The sequence below is a fragment of the Copadichromis virginalis genome, linkage group LG15 (genome assembly GCF_057382275.1).
Source record: "Copadichromis virginalis isolate Kocher_CV1m ecotype Utaka linkage group LG15, C_Virginalis_male_GT1.1, whole genome shotgun sequence".
In the NCBI taxonomy this organism is placed as follows: Eukaryota; Metazoa; Chordata; class Actinopteri; order Cichliformes; family Cichlidae; genus Copadichromis; species Copadichromis virginalis.
Window position 1 is genome coordinate 41,447,170 of NC_140632.1, and position 8,922 is coordinate 41,456,091.

Sequence of the window (8,922 nt, forward strand, 5' to 3'; positions counted from 1 at the left end):
TTGTGGAACTCCATGCATGAGGCGATCGTGGCTCAAGAGTTGGGAGTTCGCCTTGTAATCGGAAGGTTGCCGGTTCGAGCCCCGGCTTGGACAGTCTCGGTCGTTGTGTCCTTGAATGAGACACTTCACCTACCGCCTACTGGTGGTGGTCAGAGGGCCCGGTGGCGCCAGTGTCCGGCAGCCTCGCCTCTGTCAGTGCGCCCCGGGGTGGCTGTGGCTACAATGTAGCTGCCATCACCAGTGTGTGGATGACTGGTTGTGTGAAGTGCTATACAAATACAGGCCATTTACCATGTACTGCATTAGTACTTTCAAGGAGAAACACTTTTTAAACCTTTTTTGTCAAAGTCATAAAACTTTTTTTACTCAAGGTTTTATAAATGCAGTTATGACCCACTGACTGCTGAAATCTTGCCTCAAGGCTTTTCCAAAATGGTCGCTGAGTGGCGAGACTTGCCTCCTGATGGACTTTGTCTTTACACCATTAACTCTGTCTGCTAAAAAAACGATTTTTACACGTGTGATGAGTTCGGATTAAAAGAGCCGTCTCGCTTCGGCTTGTGCAAACGGGCGATGATGAGGTAATCTGCAATGGTCAGATCAGCAACAGCTGGTCAATCAAGGCAGCTTTCAGATTAATGTGATCAATTATTACATGATTATTATCACATTTGTATTAAAGTCTGTCCAGCTGACGTTTGAAACTGCGCTTGAGTGTCCACAAGTTCCGAGTTTGTTCTGGGTTGAAACACAAAAACATAATTAGCGATGAAAGTTATCACTAATTATAATAATTATAATAAGCCATCACTGTATGATGAACCAACACATGTTGGTACGTGTTCCTGTCTGCACCATGCAACAGGAATAATGTTCTCTCAGTGAGCACATGTTTAACCTCCTTCCCTGCCTGCTCCAGTGACAATAGACACTCCCACATTGGGAGGATAGAAGTTTGCACAGCTGTAGCCTGGTGTGTCACAGCACCCAGGTCAAAGGAGCTTCTGTCCATCTGTGAGACAAGAGCAGCTTTACAAAACTCTTAATGAAAACAGACTGGCTACAGAATCCTATTGATTCCCTTTAAATAAGCACTCGGTAACACTGGGGAGGTGAAACGACCGCCTCTATCAGGGGAAACCTCCAGCTTCAGCAGAAGCAGGCTGAGGGAGGCAACATCTGACTGAGGGCGGTCTCACTTTATCACGTACTGATGATCAGTGATCTTCTCCTTGTACGTGGTCGTCTTGAGACTTCAGTAGATGTAACTCAGTGTTCGACATTTATTGCAGCCAATTGATAGATTGTATGGGTTTGCACACAACTGATGTTAAAGCAGCTCAGATATTTCCTAAACCTGCAGATGTTAGTGCTCAATTAAATAAGTAAAAACCAAAACACCCAAGTCTAAAAAGCAAGAAAGGTTCTGAAAGCAAAGAAATTACAATGTTTTTGGCTTCCACGAGCTAACATGTCACCTGAGCAGAACTTGACTAAGTCAAGAAGAAGTCCTGAAGAGCGAGAAAGGTTTCAGATAAAACAGCATAACTGTACGTTTGATGAAAAGAACTGAGCATTGTGTTAAAAACAAGACTTAAATTTGTGTCACATTGAGTGAGACAGAAATCATGGCACATACATTTGCTGGCTTTTAAAGCATTTACTCTAAGTATCGACAAAATTGATTATTTCTATTGTATTTTCTGTTTAGATTCATATCTATTATTTTGCATCCAGGTACAAGATGTTGCACTTCTACAGGGCGAAGCAGGAGATGTTAGCGTTGGTGTGAGTCACTGACGGAGAGCACAGGTTGGGCCACATAGAACTTTTGTAACGCTCTGCTAATAAAACTACTTGGTTAGGTTTAGAAAAGCATTGCGGTGAAGACTTAATGATTGCCACTGTTTTCAAAGGCATGAAGTACACTTCCTGCTGAAACATATTCAGAATCCTAATGACTGTAATGGAAAAATTGGACAATTTGTCTCCGTGTTCGGAAGCAAACCTTGCTAGAACTCTTTCATGTTTTGCTATGAGACTGTCATTTCAGTCATTTCACTTCAAAAATGATGTAATTGGTCCTGGAAGCCCAAGAATACACACTGTGGGTGTACTCAGTAGATTTGGACCGTAGTTAATGATAAGTAGCATGATTATTTATAGAGTGCTTTTTGAAAAGCGCCCACACACTGAGCCAATAAAGAAACACTGTAAAATCACAATAACGTGGGAATAATAAAATGCTATACTACATTAATACTAAAAATGAACAAGTCACAGTAGTTGCAGATCATAATAACACCGCATGTCTTATACATGAGAGGTCAGGTGAACGGATGTTACAGAGCAGGACAGGCATGATCAGCCTCAGCTGAAGGATGCAGTACTTTACTCTGTGAATACACGATTCTATAATATATGAGCCACAACAATGATGCAAAAATGTGTGTGTGATCTTTAAGCTTCGGTCCTCTACCAGATGTCTTTGACTGTTCCTGTTCGTTCCTTTCTGGGCCCTGCTCACGTATCGACCCCTGTGCCTGTTCATCTTAGCGGCTATGATACCTGACAGCAGCCTCCATTTTTATTATTGGCTGGTAGTTGGATGGGACCTGTCCGTTCTGGGGATCCTTGGGAACCCGGACCATCGGGCCTTCATTAAGCCATTCTGGGTGAATCTCGCTCATTAGCAGCTGGTTCGTTTGTGCTGCCAGGTGCACATGGAGGGCAATTAGCTTCTTTAGCCAGTAGGTGTGAATCAGGTCACGGCCTGGTGCTGTCCGGTTGTTGTCTGCGACTCTAATGCTTACTGAACTCTGTTCGGGCAGCTTGCTGTGGTGTGCTCTTAGGTCCGCTGAGCAATGCCATTATAGACAGCAGCCTTCTCCCACATGCTCTTCCAGTATTCCTTCTTCTCGAGGCTGTTTTCATATTGTTCCCCTCCCACTGAGAGTACACCTTCGATGGTTGAATGGAGTACAGCTGGTTTATTCTCTCTAACACCTCATCAAGCAGCTAGCCAAGGCTGTGAGTCTTGGCTTTGCGGTTTCCAAGACCTCGGACATGGACAGCTTCCTGCACTTCCCAGGCATCCCTTTCTGAAGGAAATGGTTTCCAGGGCCTAATCCGTGGATCGACTTCCTCCGAGGCGTGGACGTCTATCAGCAGAGAATGTCCCTTAGTCTGTAACACAGTCAAATATATTCTCAAGTAATATTCAAGCATGCCATTCAGCGTGTTAGTACGAGCTCGGGAGCAGCTTGGGAGAACAAGAAAACAGAGACTGCTTCAGGTTGTCTTCCCAAATTGACTCAACTTTATTCACAAGTACAACAGTTTATATATATATATAAAATTCATGAGACAGCAGATTATCAGTTTAAACCAGTACAGACCAAGATAAGGCAGCGTCTTCCTGCCCTTGGGTGAAGAAGCATCCTTTGTGTAGTTTATTAGTTCAGCTACAATTGTGATTATCTCAGCGACATATTTTCAAGGCACAAAACAAAGAGTTCTTACATTAGTGAAATCTGAAACAAACCATTTGGCCTTCAACAGGCGTCTAAAAGATTAAGAAACTAATGTAGCTGAGGGAGTGATCTCTGTGGTATTTCAACCTTGTACCAGCCTGTGATTCTCACACATCAATTCTTGGGTCAAAGAGAAAAATAACTAAAACAAAGGGGCCTTATTGAATGACAGCGTTTTCCTGCATAATGTCACTATAAAACAATATCCAGTAAATGCTACCATGGTACTAAAATACCTAACACTTTCTTCATTACATCTTTCTGCAATGCTGATAGTTGCCTAACCTTCCTTCACGCTGGCTTGATCTTGGCCCCTAGTCTCCCTCTCCATGAAGGGCATGCTCCTTCTTGCTGTTCACCTCGTAGCCAAGCATCTTAACAGTCACTGCTGCCGTGATGTAGATCAGCTGGTTGGTTTCAGTGTTGGTCGCAGTACGGATTGTCTGTTATGCTGCATTCATAGTTACTAGTAGACTTTCACAGGATACTTCAGGTAGTCTTTGTATTTGGCCACAAAGGCCCTGCAGAGATTAGTCCTCCTGTGCCGTCTTTTCAGTCCACCTTGTCCAGCCGTTGATATATTTTTCAGTATCAGGCGCAGTCTATCTGCCAGTGGTCCATGCAGGCAGGGGACTGCGTTTCCATGATGGGTCTTTTTTGAAGATGCAATTTTAAAAAAATAATGTTGCTGTATTTGCCAAAATCCTGATTGTAAGAGAAAAAAGAAACAAATGTTAAACTTACATGTTTACAAGCATTTGCAAAGCTCCAGTGTGCTCAGAGAGCTGACAGCTACACAGCAAAGACTCCTTCATGTGAGACCAAAGATTCTGGGAAACTGTGAGAGCGTGGCACATCTGAGGTAATCCAAGGAAACATCTCGAGTCAGAGAGCAGACTCAAGTACTACGGATTATGTCTTGCTTTTTGATGTACCTATATACTGTATAGATGTTTCTTTTTTATCTTAGAATAAACCATTTCAACCATAAAGCCGTGTAGTAGATATATAAAAACAGAAGTTTGTTTTTCTCTTTACAATAAAGGATATGAATCTATCAGGAATAAAGCAAAATCAAAAGCTCCAGGCTGACTGCTTCACAAATCTGCTCTTGAAGGACAATGTCAAAGTGGAGAAAGTGGCTTTTAGTTAATTATGAATCTAAAGTTAGATAACTGGCAGCCTTGTGTGGTGAAGTGGCTGTGTAGACCACACGGAGCCTGTCGGTTTCCATTTCCAGAGTGTCACATGCTGCTTTTTGGTTAAAACTGCTGTCATCTCATATGCACAGTGCTGTACCAGTACACACCAGTTGTCACAACAGCAGGACTGGTTTGTCATTCCCATCTCCACAGATGTGAGAGCAGCAATAGGTGCTGGTAAATAGGAGGGGTCGAGGAAATTCAACCAAACCCTGCGATGTCCATAAACACCCAGTTGTGAATTTCAAAGCGATGTGCAACAAGTGAACGTCCAGTATGGACACAGCTTAAGACTTAACTTTCAATAAACAGTGCATCTGTTACTAATGAACTGACCTGAGAACAGGTTGCCCACAATACATGAGACAGGCAATCTTTCATTGTGCATTTAGGGAGGTCATGTCAGGGTTGCTTTGATACTCTGGAGCTACATAAGTCTCACCTGTGCTGCTACCAGCAACAGTATTAAACAAATAAGCAAAATAAAGCATCATTTAGAGTTGATGTCTACGTTGTTGTTTGTTCTTTAGCTTGGCCACTACCAAGTTCTGTTTATCATTTATTATGTTTTATTCTTAGTTGGTTACAAATGTGAGTATTTCACCTTTGTGTTTTCCTTTATACTTTTCTCTTGTTGCAGTTTTTAGGTTTGTTGGCTACAGTTTCCACCCCCTCATGTTCTTGATATCCTCTCTAGCCTTCATCGTGTTGTTAGGCCTTCCTGTTATCTTATTTCTTGTTTTATTTCATAAAATCAGAAATCTACTGGTTCTTATATAACTCTATTCTACTGTGAGTAGTCAGAGCAGCTTAAACAACACTCAAACTGCTTTATACAACAGCAACTCTGTGTCTAATGTGTTTAGCATTCATTTACTTTCTCCTGTCTTGTATCACCAGATGTTTGCACCTGTGTGTTCTCCCCACCTGTGTTCACCTTCCCAGCATGCCTCTGTGTGTGTCTATCCCCTCAGTTCGTTTCTGTTTGTTGTTTCGTCACACTCTTAGTTTCCTGTTGTCTGCTATTCTCCCAGCATGTTTAGTATTTTGTCGTTTGCTTCCCCTTAGTTCACTCTTGTTTTGAATGATCCACCTTTTAAATAAAGGCATGCCGTCAGGCAGTCTGCTGCATCTGCACTTGGGGCCACGTCCACACATGTCATGACACTATAAACAGTGTTGGAGAGTAACGGAATACATGTACCGCCGTTACGTATTTAAAATACAAAATATGAGTAACTGTATTCCGTTACAGTTACCGTTTAAAAAGGTGGTATTCAGAATACAGTTACTTTGTTGAAATAAATGGATTACACGGCGGTACTTTCCTGTTTCATGTTGTCGCGGGTCAGGACTGTTTGGGTTTTGTTTGACAGCTACGTTCTGTTGTTCCAGGCGGCAGCAGCGTTACAGTTGCCATGGTTACAGGGCGACGCTCTCTCTCTCTCTCTCTCTGCGACTGTGTGTTTCCTGGGTGAGAGAGCGCCTTTTCCTTGTTGTTGTTGTTGTGCTAAGCTAACAGGCAGAATGCTACAAGCATAGCTCTAAAGAATGTAGCATCATGGGCAGTGTAGTCCGTGCTGCAGGGAGAATGGACTGCCATACACGTTATGGGTCTGTGAGCGCGAGGAGGGAGAAAAAGGGGAGTGGAAAGGTAGGAGTTGTCATCGAGGAAAAACGGGAGCTGGAAGCATGTAAATATAATAATAACCACTGCAGCCAAGAAGAGTGCCTGACGAGCCCAGTTGTAAGTAAGCTATTAAGACTCGACTGTACACCGTGTTCGTGTTTTCCTCCGAAAACAATAAGTTCTGTTGGAGCAGCCTTTCAACGCCTCTCTCTGTCTCTCGCAAGAAAAGTTGACCCACACAACAAAGTAAAGCTATTTTTCAGCTACGAGCCGACAGGGACCCCGCCGTATTAGTCAGAGGTCCCTTTACTACAGTTCGGAGTCGCGGACCTTCAGTAATAGTAATAAATCACACAGCAATAGTACATTCACGTTGTTGTAAAAAGCATGATAATATATTAAGTCATCCAAAGTATTCAGAATACGTTACTGTCATTGAGTAACGTAACGGAATACGTTACAGAATACATTTTGGGGCATGTATTCTGTAATCTGTAATGGAATACATTTTAAAAGTAACCTTCCCAACACTGACTATAAATGGCCTGTATTTGTATAGCGCTTTACTTAGTCCCAAAGTGCTCTGCGCTGCATTCAGTCACACACACATTCACACACTTATCTACCTACTATACACCATCAATGTCAGCCTGTGTCGGCTTTATTAAAGGACTGCTTTAAGGACACATAAATTATTAGAGCCTGGCTGATGTTAGAGTTTTAGGACCGATGCTAATATTTGGTGATTTAAAAATCAGATATTTCAATGCATCGGCCAACATATACTTATATTTGTGTGTATAAATATGTTTTTGTGTTTGTGGCATTTGAAACATGCCAGCAGAGAAGATGCTGGTGGTTAAACTATGCAATGTCATTTTTCGTAACACAGTTGAAGGGTGTTTCTCCCGTCTTTTCCTTTTTAATTTTAATTTATTGGTGTATATGCTGATAGCAATAGATCAACAAAGTCTAATATTGGCAGATAATATCGGTTTACCAATAAGAAAGACAGATTGATGGAGAGAAGTTTAAAAACTCCCTGCACTAACCAAACTAATTTGGTTCATTTATTTAAACACTGAGCAAGCACGTAGGAGAACGGGTGAGCTTTGGTAGACTCACTGAATGATGGTTCTACATATTGCAATGTCAAAATTATTCTTCAGCCTGTGCTAAAAGTCAAGCTCTTCAAACAAGAACCATGCAAAAATATATAAGCTGTGAAATGTAAAAGATTGATCTGCATTTAGATGCCGTAGACTCATCACCACATCGATCATTTAGCCATCCGCATGGTTTGTGTATGTGTGTGTTTCTGTGTAATAATGTTACTGTTATCTTTGGTTCAGTACTTCCAATAAAGCCCCGCAGCCCTCTTGTGTAACTCATGAAAAGAAATGCAAAGCTGTCCCTAGATTGCCCCTTCTCTCCCATCCTTCCTGTCACTCTCTGCTGTACTCTATGCAAAACAGATTATGATGCTGCACTGCCTCGAAGACAGTGGTGCCGCGTCCAAACAAATCCTCCAAGAGTCAGAGAAAGCTAAATCCCAGAGCCAAGTGGAGCCAGCAGGCTGTCAGTCAGTCAGAGCAGATGATGGAGGCGTCCGTCCAATTTCCATCCAGATTGTGTTCCTGTTCATCAGAAAATCACCACATTCTGACTCACCGCTCTCAGACTGCGACGACAGATATTCTTCACCACATCTCACTTGCTTCCCTGTAGCAGCTATTTCTTACCAGCTCTCACTTCTGGACACTTCTTAGGAAAACTACTTTTTGTGGTTGTTTTCTTTCCTTTGCTCGCTTTAAAGATAATTTGCTACCAGCCCGAGAATATTTGAGCCATGTCTTCATCCTCCTGATGGACTAGAAATCCTTCTTAATGGATCCTGTCACGTGTTTATTTGTCCTCCGATGCTGCCATTATTTCAAATTATAAACAAATATTACATGTCCTGCATTATTACATTATTTGAACACAAATCATCTACCTAAACATTGCTCCATGCTTACAGCCTTTTCATTTTTGATTTCTAGTTGCTGTTTTCCGTGTTCCTCTTGTTGTTCTCCTCTCTGCACCTCACACTTTTTGTCTGTTTATTTTCTCAGTGTTTTATTTTGAAGCTTTTTAGTTCACTTGTTCCTTCTCCTTCCAACCTTTGTTAATATCTTATTGAGCATCTCTCAGTCGTATAGGATGAAAACTAGAATAAGTGTGAAATATTCAATTCGATTCAATTCATATACAGACAGATCACCACAGCAATGACCTCAAGAGACTTTATACTGCAGGGTAGAGACCCTACTTTAATGAAGAGAAAGCAATCAAACCACACGCTTTGAGCAAGCACGTGGTGACAGTGGAAAGGAAAAACTCCGGTTTGACATTGTCACGGAAAAGAGGGACCCAGGCGCGGTTCTTGCTCACAGAAACACAGTGCGTTTATTTACAGTGAAACAGACAAGTCCAACAATCCATTCAAAAGTGCAATTTTCCAATCGTGCTCGTCCCTTGCTCCCAGTGCGTTCCGTGTAGTAACTCCCTTAGTGTG